Raw genomic sequence first — 14,187 nt, 5'->3', positions numbered from 1 at the left:
TGAAAGACTTCCATTCCTCTTCAAAGCCCAGAATGTTGAAATCAGCAATAAATATGTAAGCCCAGAGCTAGAAGGCTTAGAGGGAAAAGCAGCAATCTGTTCATCCAATAGTAAAAGGGGGGACTTGGTTCTTAGGGTTCCTTTACATAAGTTATAATTTCATCATAGTGCAGTTCTATAAAGGGTTTTAGGTTTCATTGTTTGGAATTCGTTGTATTCTTTGTGTGGAAATGATGTCAAATGGTATTAGTGTATTTATGAAAGGGGAAGAAATTGTGAAAGGTACAACCTCAGGAAAGTGGGTCACCATAAACTGACAGGTAGTGAACTCAGATTGGAATCAGAATCCGAATTAAACAAGGAGAGCACTGCAGACACTTTATCAGAGTACAGACTGTCAGAAAGAGTAGGGACACTATTCAAGGATATAGCTTTGGTCTGTGTTTCCTGCTCAGAAATTTTTGACCCTGTTTTGGGACAGACTTAAAGGAGAATATTTGTACTTCCTTTCTTAGGAATGGTATTCTACTTGAGTGTTGAGCACAGGCATGTTTGGCACACACAAATGTGTAAGTATGACTTGGGAAACCTGAGCCCAACTATACCTATGTTGGATTAATTCCAGTGTTCAGATGCTAGTGTCATGCCGTCTAGAGTGGCTCACGACTGAGTGCCTACCTCAGGGCAGACACCCCAACCTGGTGGTGTATTCTATAATTAGATTTCACCAAGCCAGTAACAAATGTGAACTCCTGGATCCCTACAGCAGTCTTATTACAAAGTTGCAGACAGTCCCCTTAGACTCTCCAGTCTATCTTGCCACACAGACAAACTGGATTTAGTGATAAATAGTCACTTACACCAAAAATCACACCACCTTCAGGTAGCTTCCAGTCCCAGGAGGCCAATCACTTACCCCAGATCAACTGGTATTCTAGATCCTACACCAAATTATCTAAAAGCTTATTAACTAGGAAAAAGGAATGAGAGTTATTTACAGGTCAAAGCAAGGAAACATAGGGCAGGTCTACACTACAAATTTACATTGGCACAGTTGCGCTGATGCAGCTGCCCTGCTGTAGCACATCTGGTGAAAACGCTACAAGCTGACAGCTTAATATCTCCACTTCCGTGAGAGGTGATAGCTATGTAGCTATGTCGGCAGGAGAAGCTCTCCTCTTGACATAGTACTGTCTACCCAGTGGTTAGGTTGGTATAACTGCATCTCTCAGGGATATTTTTCATACCTCTGAGCGATGTAGTTATATCAAAGTAAGTATGTAGTGTAGGCCAAGTCATACACACACCAATGAGTTACATCTAAATCCTAAGAGTAACAGAGTTATAGTGATCTGTCAAAGTGTCTTTCAGGGCAGACCCTGGAGGCAATCCCCGGGGCTTCAGTTTAGAGCAGGGGTGGCCAACCTGAGCCTGAGCAGGAGCCAGAATTTACCAATGCCAAAAACCCACAGTAATACGTCAGCAGCCCCCCATCAGCTCACCCACCCCACTCCCCACCCACTGGCAGCCCCGCCAATGAGTGCCCCTCCCTCCCCATGCCTCCTGCCTGCCACGATCAGCTGTTATGCAGTGCGCAGGAGGCTCTGGTGGGGAGGGTGGGAGAGCGAGGGCATGGCAGGCTCAGGGGTACAGTGGGGGCAGGGCCTGGGGCAGAGCAGGGGGTTGAGTACTGAGCACCCCCTGGCACATTGGAAAGTTAGCATCTATAGCTCCAGCCCCGGAGCCTGTGCCTATGCAAGGAGCCACATATTAACTTCTGAAGAGCTGCATGTGGCTCCGGAGCCACAGGTTGGCCACCCCTGGTTTAAAGCCTAAAGCCTTTCTGAGTTCAAACAACCAAAAAGATGCGGTTTCTTCTTGTCAGGGATTTTTGTTCCTTCCCCCAGAGTTCAAGATGATGGGACAAGTTCACGTTAACGTCTCCTCTTCATGGGGGAGGGGGGCAATCAACAGTCTTTTGTCGTCTGATGTTTCTAAAGGGTTTGTCTGGTGTCTATGGGCCTTCATTTGTTGGGCAGGAGATAACACCTCCTGTGGCAAACTAGTATTTCACACTTGGTAATGTTTCTCTCCTGACTGTGGGGAGTTACAGTTACCGAGCAAACATTTAAATATTACTTTATAACATGAGATATTACAAGTGAGATTAATACATGCAGCAACATCCAAGCTTTTCATATAGTCTAAACACTTTCTTATAAGACAATACCTATTTTGAGTAAACTTAACATAACAGGTGACCTGGTCTGGTCTCCAGCTATGAGTTTGTCAGTTCTTAGCTAATGCCTGTAGCCTGGGCAAGAGCTGGCATCTGGCCTGCCAGCTTCACAGCTATGGTGCAATATAAAACGCTTAGGCTAGGATTTTCAAAGAAGTGTAAGGGGGAAATTCAATGGCAGTTAGAATCCTAGTCCCTAATGCTGCTTTAAAAATCCCATCCATAACAAGAATTTATTAGATACAAAACCTGCATTTTGGCCTATGTGACATATGTTGCTTTGTTATTGCATTTCTGTTTAGCACATTTCAAAGAATGACATAGTTGTTGCTTTTACTCAGGCAACTCTCCCCTCATATTGATATGTCTTACCAAACACCACCTCCCTCCTGCACACACCCAGGTTGTACACAATATAAAATCAGAACATAAAATTTGCATATTAATTTTTTTTAAAGTGCCTGTCACATTCTCTGGGCACAATTAAAACCAGCAACTTATAAAATGAGAAGAATGACAAGAGTCAGCTGGAGCAGAACTACCTCCACCGCAAAGAGAAAACTCCACCTTCAGAGGAAACCTTCAGGCAGAACATACAGGTTGGCAACATGATGTGGATTTAAATAGAACCTCAGGTTTTGTCTCATCATTGAGGGAAGCAAATTCCAAAACCAGGCACTACTCCTGCTCCCTGTACTGGGTGGAGGAAGTAGGCAACCTCATTATGTTTCTGGGTGGCCTTTAAGGCTCGTTCTATGTAGGGCACATTGCAGTAGTCCAATAAGAAGGTAACAAGGGAGGGAAAAAAAGCTTCCTAGCTACTTCTGCTATCTAAAGTCAGTAGGTGCTCCTTATTACTGCTCTTATTGAAGTCTCTATGAGTTTATCCAAGTAAAAACTGAATAAGAACTTCAGGATTTGGCCTGCTTTTTTTAAAGGTTGTGCGTGGAAGTCAATGGAACCTACACAGATGCTTAAAGTTAAGCGTGTGGTTAAATAGTTTGTTGAATTGGGACCTAAGACATTACCTTCTTGGGCTTTTTAACACTGCTCAAAGAGAGAGACTTAGTTGATTTGGTTGTGCTTGTTCCAAAAGGGACTTTGTTTAGGAGTTATTTTTATTTCATTATTTAGACTAGAAATGGAGTGGAGGTGGTTAAGATGGAACTGGGTATTGGCTGGAAGCAACAACAAGGACGGTAACCACTGCACATGGTGGTAGAGGAAAAATAACAGGAAATTGAGCAAATAATAGAAAAAGAGAAAAAAAATATGTTTAAAAACTAAAAAAACCCAAATGATTCGTATGCTGGGAATGAATGAGATTTATTTGTTGTAAGAGGTAGACAGTGATGTTTGGCAAAGCCATCTCTGTGGTTAGCTCTTCCTGAAATTAAAAATCAGCCTCTGTTTCCTGTACCAACAGCAACCTCTTCAAAATAAACGTCTCTTTTTTTATTAATAACAGTTTGTAAAGGCAGAGGTTCTAGTTAATCATCAGGCAACTATCACAGATCTAGCTATTGTAAGTTTTTACAGAGCACCAGTCACCACAGTATGTTGGTAATGATGCTATAAGATATTAGTATTCTTACTCTGAGGAATCTCTTCCCGCTCCCATTACCTCTTTCCACTGAGCCATCCTGTTTACGGTTAGTGTTGCGTAAGGAGAATGTGTGCGTCAGCAGTCTAAAACAGGCTTAGCATTTGTTTTACTTACTATAAGCCTCTCTAGAAGCTTGCTATTGATATATTTTTATTTTATTTGGCAATTGCCTGAAACTGAATTGCCAGTATATTATTTTTAATTCATCTAAAAAGTTAAAACAATGAGCAAAATTTGGCATTTACATTTTCATCTGTGCTGCCACTTGACTTTAGTGGAATTGCCCAGGTATAACTTTAGCTCTGTTAGTTTAAACCTTTTGATTAAGACTTGTCTATTTAAGTTAAGTAAGCCTGTCACATATGCCTGTCTTCTGTGGTTTCTGGGAAGTCAAGTGTTGTATTCAGTTCCCACACTAACCATTTGAGCCCAAACCTGTTCCCTTTGAATGCGGTGGGCTGATTCCCGTTACGTTTAGTGGGAGCAGAATCAAGCTGGCTTACTTTGTGCACCAGAACCAAGAGGTTTTTATATTGTGCTTCTTCAATGGCAGCAGGCTTGGTGACTAACAATCTTGGTTTTCTTTTGCCATATGATGCTCCAATTATAGACAAAATTAACAAATTTCTAGTGAATTTCAGGAATGTTGGGGTATGGAGGACAGTGATTAGATAGCTGACTTGCTGCCTGTATTGTAGTCAGCAGTTCATTATAGGACTACTTAGTCGAGATGTGGATTTACGCAGATGCTAGGCACCAGGTGTTATCAGCCGGGAGGAGGGATCAGGGCACTTCCTAAAGGGTGTATCTGAGCAGCTGAAAAGTCAGGTTGGTGCCAAGTAGAGCTGGGTCCAGAACTATTCATGGAATTTGACATGAATTCACAAAACAGGTGGAGAATGAGGAGGTGGTGTTGTTGCTACCACCCGACACCCTCCTTATTACCTTTACCCCAGTAGTTAGGGCACTCACCTGGGACGTAGGAGACCTAGCTTCAGTTCCTTGCTGTGAAACAGATTTGAAATGGACTTCTTCAATTCACTGAAAATTCAAAAATTGTCATAATACACTCAACCCAAACCAGGTTGTTGTTTTTTTAAATGTTCGGAACTGTCAAAGAACCAAAAAATCACTGATTTGCCTAGCTCTAGTGCCAGGGCTTGTGACTTGTTACCAAGGCAGTGGGAAGGAAGGAGTTGCTTGTGGGGGAACTAGAAAAAGTGAATTTTGAATCAGGCTGATCACTAGAGGGTGTCTGAAAGACAGGCAGGCAGCTGCTGAAAGAGGGGGTCATTCAGTGCTCTTGATGGGCACCTGGCACATGGGAGTGTCTTGGGTACCTACTTCCTTAGGTCTCTCTTTCAGCTTCTGCTCTAGGGATTATCTTTCAACAGCAGGGAGATTGTTTATCTTCTGGCTTGAAGAAATCAAAAACAGAACTTCATGCACCCACTCTCTAGGCCTTACCTCACCACGTTATGATACCTCTCTGTTCCACTGCTGTTGGGCTAGTGGGGACAAATGTAGTTCTGACATCTGTGGCTAAATAAAAAGTCCCATAGACATCTGCAGCTATTGGACTGCTCCAGCCTGAATTAACTTCTTTTTTTTTCTTTTTTTTTTTTTGAGAGGGAGGAGATACTATTTAATTATAAAAAAAATTATTGAGGCAGGGAAAATCCCCCTATCTATTCTTCTTTTCAGATGTTCCTTTGGCTCTGGAGATGGAGACACTTCTATTCTATTATGACTTTTGGTTTAATTTGTTTCATGGAAAAAATGCAAACAGAAGGTCTTTGGGTACACTATGCTTAGGCTGTCATTATCACTGCTACCTTCCTTAAGCAGCTCAAATAGGCAGAACATGTTAACTAAACTGGGAATGGGTGGAGTTGGTAAGAACAACATCTGCCTGTCTTATGTTATGATTGCGTAAATAGTCATGTATGGCTCTTTATTGTTCCAGAAAACCTTTCAAGCATACAGAAAGTGGAATTCCACCAAGTGCCTCCTACTTGGACTGATGCTTCAGCATGTTGTTTCTATATGTAGCTGGATTAGTAATTTTCTGACCTTAACAGAGTATACAAAGTGTCCTTAGATATGAGGTGCTGAAGGACAAAAACCCAAATGCAAAAAGGAACAGCCAAAATAAAAGAGGGAAAATATTACTCATCTATAAGAGGAAGAAGACTGGGACTTTAAGCTACAGAAGAGGTTTAGCAACAATTGAGTCAGAGTTGGCTTATGTTAAAATGGTAGGAGAAACTGAACAGAAATAGAATCTTTGATATCAGCAGAACCTCTTTAAACTCTGACAGAAATCATTCCCATGTGGCAAGGCCCACCACCACTGCTGTAGATGGATTTGAATTCTAATACCATCACAGCACATCTCCTGTTCCTGCCCCATATAGTGACAGCTCCAGCCATTAATTTTATGAAAGGTTTCCTAGAAACCACATGAAACTACATTAGTCCACGTAATGTTCTTGTTCAAATACAAATGGATGATTTGGGGTGTGGTGTACCTGTAACCATTTTAATCACTGCTGTCAAAGAATCTGGTACTGGTCTTTTTATATTTCACAATTAATTTATCAATCTCAAGTATGTTAATAAATAAGGAGAAAGTTTGATGAAAAATTCAAAGGATTCTGGTTACTCTAATTTGCAGTAGTTCTTCACGTATTAATTTAAATTTTATAATATTTTGACATTTCTTCAGCATGTCACAATCAGACTGGATTTTGTGGGCAGCTGGGAGCCAGTCCAGTTCTTGATATAAGTTAGAGCATCCCAAAGGCAGCTCCAACATACCTGTAGTTGCCCAGAGCCCCCATGGTGTTTTCCAGCAGTGGTGTATAGCCAGGGCATAGGGATATTTCAATCATGCCCTACAGAGGGGGAATATCCAAGTATCTAGTTAAGCTGGATCTGACCCATAGCTTCTGTTATAACAGAACCAAGTCTTCACAAGCCCAAGACAGCAAAAATCAGTTTTCTAAAAGCAGGTAGTATTTCTCTTCTTTCTATGTTGAGAGAAGCCTTGTGTCACCCCTTTGATACCATTTAATTCCCTTCTTAGTATTACCGGCTCCACACTCTTAAAAGGAATACAGTCTTCAATTCCTCATTGATATGGGGCATCCTAGCAAGAGAATGGCTATCATGCATTACAATTTCTGTCTGCTTCACCAGATTTACCTTTGTGGAACAATCCAGTGGGAGAAAAAGCTGTGGAAGTTGTGGAAATTACCTCAAGGGAGTAATTTACTGTTAGAAAGAAGTTGGATCAGGGGGATTTTGGAATCATTTTTACCCTTTTCTTCACTCTGACAGCAAACAAAGTTTACAGTAACAAGATTATATTTGTGTTATGTACTCATCATCATGATTCCCTGGACATTTTTGTTTGAGTATATGGTGATAAGAAGTTTGGCATCTGAATGGACTGCCTCTAAGCAATGTGGATGAAATGCCATCCTGTGAGAATTCTAAAATATTCAGTAAGATGAATCCACAGATAGACATATTCCAATGAAGACAAAGCCATATGTCTTAGACATACACACAAAGAGAAATTTTACTATTCAAATTTTTATTTTTAAATTCTACCCCCTCTACCCACCCACACACACTTGTGCATGCACATACATGTGCATGCTTTATCTTCCTTAGGCATCTGTCTGGCATCTTTGTGGTGGATGATGCCCTGTGCAAGAATGTAAAGGTCACTGAATTGGTTTAGTCCTTTTCCAGTTGTTATTGCTCATATTAAATGCATCATTCTTCAAGAGCATCTCATTTAGCACTGTAAATGTTCCATTGCAATTTGACTTAGCTAAGCTTAATTAAATGCACGCTCAGAAATCATGAGGCACAACTTGAATCTCTTCATATTTCTCCTAAGACTAATGCTACTTGACGGTGGTTGAATATAATATTTATGTCTCTTGGTGGATTTAACATCAAAATGTGTAAAGTAGATTGAAAGTCTGATTAACATATGGAAAGATTTTAAAATAAAACTCTTTTCAAGTGCTGAAAGTCTGACAGCCTTTCATGCGGTGTGATGAAGCTGCAGTAGCAATTCCGTAGTTATGGTTCTATCTAGCTTTCCATTATAAACTTGTTAATTTTTTTAAACAAAAAACTCTGTCCTTTGATTTTGGAAAAATAAAAATATTATGCATGAAATTTCTCATAGATGGGTCCAAGAGAAAAGAGAAATTTGGCAATGGAAAAAATAGTGATAATCGAGTAAGCTTTTAAAAAGATGTGAGAGTTAGCATAAGCAAACTATTTTATTCTTGAAAAAATTTCCAAACTCTGTGTATGTAAAATATTTGGTCAAATCTAATAATGAGCGTTATGTGGTTCATGTATTAGTACAGAATACTGGATGGTACAGCAGGGGTATTGTAAAAAAAAGAAATGCTGGAAGAGTATCATAGGGATCTAGTGTAGAATGGTTAATGATACAGGGAAGGACAATGTTGACGCTGTATTGAGAGTTTAACTTGTGATGTCCAGTCATTCAAATGTTGGTTTTCAAAACTTTCACCTTAGGGTAAAGTGTCTTTGCAGTCAAATATTTTTACATATCCAAAAACGTTCCAATAAGGTTGTTCTTATTCTGTAGTAGCTGAATTCTTAACTCTCTCAAAACAAAATTTTAGATCTGGTAATTAGCTGCATTATAGTAGAGTCTAAGAAAGGAATTTAATAAGACAGAACTTTAGTCGATCACATTACTACTTGATATTGTTGTGCAGCAAGATTTTATGCAGAATAGATTCTTCCAGAAGGATGGCATTTCTGTTTAGACATGGGCAAAATCAAATCTTTGTGTCTGAACAGAACTAAATTTTTCCAGCCTCATTCTGATACTAGGGTTTGGAATCCAAGGTCACTTAATCAGTTTTGGCCCTCTTATAGACCAAAAGTACTGGGACAAATACAGTTTTGCGGACCCTGAAACTCCCTTTTAGAAGAAGAATAAGGTGGTGGTATTAAAGATTTTAACTGCGTGTTTTCCCATTTATGAGGGGCAGCATGGGTGAAAGCACAAATGTGCTTGTGGGAGAACTGAGCATACAAACAACTGAGGCTGGTATCACTGGTGAAGCAGAAGTGGCAGTTGACGCTGTGAAATAATAGGTGGGATAGTAGGGTGGGGCTAAATAGTGGAGGACTTTGAAAGTTAAAACAAGAAGTTTGTATTTGATGCATTGGAAGATGGGGAGCCAATGGAAGGACTTAAACAAGAAGGTGATGTAGTCAGAGCAATAAGCCAGGAAGATCTCCTTTGCAGCAGCATGTTGAATGGAGCTTTGAAAACAAAGTAACAGGCATGAAGGCCAGAGAGGAGGAGGTTGTCGTACTCAAGACACAAAATAATCAGAGCTTGGACCAAAGATTTTTTGCAGTGTGGCCCAAGGAAAGGTTAGATTTCAGAGCTGTTGTGCAGGAGAGCAGGAATATATACATATGGACAGGATGAGTGGATCAAAAAAAAAGGGACAACTCAAAGATGAAGCTGTCATAGGGCATGCCACAAGATGGCATGCTGGAGAGACCTGTTGTGGCCCTGCAAGTGCCTTTACTCCTGAGGGCATTCTGCACCAAAAGAATTAAAATTATGTGCATAATATTTTAAAATTCTGCAAATTTTATTTGTCAAATAAATGTGGAGGCTCCAGCATGGCATTGGGGAGCACAGGCTACTGGCTGCACAGAGGTGGGAGATCACTGTGCAGCTCCCTCCCCACCGGGACACGGACTCAGTGGTGAGGCTACTCCCAACCCTGACACAGCGCAAGGACTGCGCCTGCCCCAGAAACACCCCAGAGCCCTGTCCCCCCATCCCAGGTGCACGAGGTATGGGCAGGCAGGCTCAGCAAGGCAGGATCCAAGTGTGGAGGGACTTAGTGTGGGGGGGAACCAGGTGTGGGTTGAAAGGGTTATGTGTGGGGCAATCTGGGTGCAGGCACCTGAGTGGGGGATCTGGGTGCACAGGGGATCTGGATGGACAGGGGCTTATTGGGGTGGGGGATTGAGTGCAGTGGTAATGGGACTCTGCAGGAGGGGTCCAGGTGAAGGTGGTTGGGACTCAGTGGGGAGGGGGGGTCTGGGTGTAAGGGGGATAGGGCTCAATAGGGGGTCTGGGTGTGGGGGGCTCAGTGGGGGGGTCCAGATGCTGAGGGAGTGGGACTCAGTGAGGTGGGGATCTAGGTGCAACTGGTTGGGGCTTGGTGGGGTGGGGATCCAGGTGCAGGTGGCTCATTGGGGTGATCCAGGTGCAGAGGCAATGGGGCTCATTGGGGGCATTCTGACTGTGTGTGCGGGGGTGAAGCTCAGCTGGAGGGTCTGGGCATTACAGGTTCTGGATGCATGAGGGTTGGGTAAATGGGGGAGCACCTCCCTGTACAGAGGTCCCTCCCCCGAAGCAGAGGAGTGATGGGTGCAGGAAGCAGGTGTGTGTGTGTGTGGGGAGTTTGCAGAGCTTTCTGCAGCTGGGGGAGAAACCTGGGGGTGGGTCTGACCTGGGCCCGGATGCCATGCAGGGGAAGAGGAAGTCCCATCCTCCCAGTCTAGCCCAGACTACCACCTGAGCCCCGTGCAGAGTAGGAGCCACCATCCAGGTCTTCGCCAGTCCTACTTCCCACCCCACAGTGATTTACCTCTCTGCCAGCTGCCCTGAAACATATTGCTGGGGAGAGTTGCATGACCGCTCTTGTGGCTTCCCTTTGCTTCCCCTCAGAAAGTCATTTTTCTGTGGGGAAGGAAAGAAATCTTCAGGGGACATAAATTCTGCACATGTGGAGTGGCGTAGAATTCCCACAGGAGTATGCTCTGCACTCAGTGCCCTTTGGGTCTTTTCAAACTGTTACCCAGACCAGGTCAGTTCAACCCCTCTGTGCAGGGTCTGGTTTATTCACACTTCCAACATAAGCCTGACCCTGTTAAAAGGTATATTCACTCATTCTACAGAGGTATCTCACTTATTTAGTCTCTCCGACTCAAGCCCTTTTTGGGTCCATGTAAAAGTCCTGGTCAGTTTCCTCCACTGTTCAGGTGGCCCCATCCCTCCTTCTGGAGCCATGCTGTACTTCAGTCAATCACTCTGTCCCTCTCCTTAATACAGAAGCCTCTTAGCTCTCCCCCTTGGAGCAGGAGTTAGACTTTAGGCCAGCTGTAGAGCCTCAGGCAGCTTCTCCCCGAGCTGGCCCTTCCCCTCCAATCAGTTCTCCTAGCCTTAGGCTGGGAGGGTTCAGTTGGTAGACCTTCCCCAGCAGTTGTCCTCCCCCTGTTAACTCAGGGCCCTACAGAAACCTCCCTGCAGAGTCTGCAGACATTTGCCCTGCTATGAGGGAGGAGGAAGCATTTATATTGGCTCCTTCTTGCAGCTCATTTTTTATTGGCTGGGTGAGGGGGGGGCCTTGCCCCCCCCTTTCTGCAAGGATCCTGACCCCAGGCCCTTAAAGGAGCAGTGACAGGATACCTACTCCAATCATTATTAATTCTCAGGGACACATCTGCTCTATCTCTATCCTTCTTTGGTCTCTATATTGGACCCTTAAATGGCCATGTCACATGGTGGAGTGAACTTTAAGGGAGAGACAACCTTGTCACAAAAGCCCAGATTACAGACTTGACTGAAAGACCGTGTGGAAGGAAGGGGGGGGAGGAAGCTTTGAGGAAAAGTCTGGAGCTCAGTTCTGGCAAAGTTAAGTTAGTCAAGAGGCTCTCAAACTGTGGTCTATAGAGTGCTGGTCCTCCACAAAGCTATTGCTAAAGGTATGCAAAATAAAATGTTTTGCAAACTAAGTTGTGAGGATAATGGTGTATTGGGACTGTTTACAGATCAGTGAGATGCACTGTCTCTTGTATAGTTGTCTGCAGAATTAAAAGGCTGGAGAACCCCTGACTTAGATAATATTGCTTCTGTAGTGTCCTTCATGCGCAGCATCACAAATAGCTTTGCCAAGTATCACAATGTAATGGAACAAGTGTAATCTATAAGTCATGGCAGCTGTTCTACATAGTGTGAAAGTCAAGGAAATTGCTCAATTGATTTTTGACCCCAGCATTAACTTACCCACCATTACATTTCACAATCGGGCTTTAATAATTCTGGGCAGCTCAATCATGGAATTGTAATGTTTGGACAGACACCCATTCCAGAGCACTGATTCACACAGTCTATGAAAAACTGTTCCTGAAATAGCATTTTATTTTGTAGGAACAGTTCTTGGCTTTACCAAATGCTCCTAAAATGTGGACTTTTTGAAATACTATCATTATTGCACAGAAGTGATGTTTAGTAAAGAAAAGGAAATAAATCTGAAGTAAAATACTTACTATGACTGGATAAACTTGTTTTGTCTGATGTCAAACTCCCTCCAACATTATGGTTCAAAAGTTTGATTTGGCTTGGTTTTGTATTGTGTTTAAATTATATTGGGGGGGGGGGACCAGAGAGAAAAATCCATTAAAAATAGAGTGAAAAAGCCAAGTAGAGAGGGGCAGAAAGAAAAATACAAATAGAAAAATACTATGAATGTAGAAAGATAGATACATCTTTTTGTCAGACAACATTTTGGGTCATGATCATCTCTAAAATGTAGGTGTGTGGTTGTTAGGTAATCCTTGAGAATTCCTTAGCTTCTTTTAGTTCTTGCAGTAAGACCTATTAGGTGCTATATGCCTCTACCTCAGTCTAGTCAATGGCTGCACTGATAGAGTGTTTCCTTCATCATCTGCCTTACTGATGGGGAGTAGAGAGGAAGACAGTTTCCTGCCCACCAAAAGACCTTTGCAGGGCTGCCAAGTGTCATACATCTCAAGTGACATGCATTTGGCAGCCTTGTCATGAATCTCTTTCATCTGGCTGAATCATGAGCAGGAGCTGTGGATTTTCCAGGGATTGCTAGTTACCACTATGGAGCCTAGTTGCAAGCAGTCTGACTGCCTCTCCTCTGGTTGTTTCCCTTGCTAAATCTGAGCAGGGAAGGAGCAACCTGCAGCAGTAGTGAGAGGTGGGGACAGCACAGGAGAGGGCTCAACACTAGCCTGAGGCTCCTTTAACCAGGCCCCTGCTCCCACCTCCCAGCCAGCTCCAGCAAAATCCTTGGGCTGAGAGACACTTGGTTTTCACAACCTGCCCCCTGAGTACCTGGTGTTCAGAGACACCCTCTGCTGCCTAGCCAGAACCTAGTGAACTCCCAGCTCCTCAGAAACCCCTTCTCTCCTGCAGTCCCAGAACCCTGGCCCACACAGAAACCCCAGCCAGACACCAGATCCCCAACCCTCCAGACATTTCTTGTCCTCAGATCTGTGAGGCCCCTAGATGGACGCCAGGTCCCCTCACCCACCTATGCCACAAGTCCCAGATATCTTAGCACCCACCCAACCTCAATAACACCCAGCATCCCCACCCTTTGAAGCTCTCACCTAAATATACTAGCTGTTAACCAACTATCCCCAGACTCCCCAGTTCCCCTCAGCTACCACTCATCCACCCCCACATACGCCCTGGCTACACAACTGCCAAGTCTTGCCCCCACACTGCTTGGACAGAATTTAGAGGCTTAAGTTTATGCTTTTATGCAAATTATTTATAAATAAGTAAATTAGAATATTAAATATTTTGCATATAGTTTCACACATGTCGTTGAGCATAACTCAGCAGCTATGCCTTTGGGACTGTGGGAGGCAGTTGGCCTACTTGGCAAGCTCCTCTCCACTTTCTACACTTCTTCCCTGTTCTTTAGATGCGATGGGGACAGGTAACCCTGGAGACCTCCGGAGATAGAATCTGACCATCTGCTCCCCCAGAAAACCATTATGTCAGACTATATATCTGTGGATACTGTTTTGTTTTTATGTGGATTGGTTTTAATTATAACATTTGCACATGTTCTCCCTTGTGTAGATTTCAAAGCTCTCCCTTCTCCAGAAATACATGAACTTATAAAACCTCCCAACAACTTTTACACTGTGTTTCAGAGAGAAGACAAGTCAGGGATAGAAAGTACTAATGACCACACTTTCATTTTTATGTTGGACCTTTAAGTGTCCTTTGTACTAATTTATGAAGTTGCATAGCTCCTCTAATTTAATTAGTGACTGATAAATGCAAAGTAATGCATATTGGAAAACATAATCCCAACTATACATACAAAAATGATTGGGTATAAATTAGCTGTTACCATTCAAGAAAGAGATCTTGGAGTCATTGTGGATAGTTCTCTGAGAGCATCCACTCAATGTGCAGTGACAGTCAAAACAGCTAACAGAATGTTAGGAACCATTAGGGAAGGAATAGATAATAAGA

Source organism: Dermochelys coriacea, chromosome 2 (assembly GCF_009764565.3).
Source record: "Dermochelys coriacea isolate rDerCor1 chromosome 2, rDerCor1.pri.v4, whole genome shotgun sequence".
Classification (NCBI taxonomy): domain Eukaryota; kingdom Metazoa; phylum Chordata; order Testudines; family Dermochelyidae; genus Dermochelys; species Dermochelys coriacea.
This window is presented reverse-complemented; position numbering follows the sequence as displayed.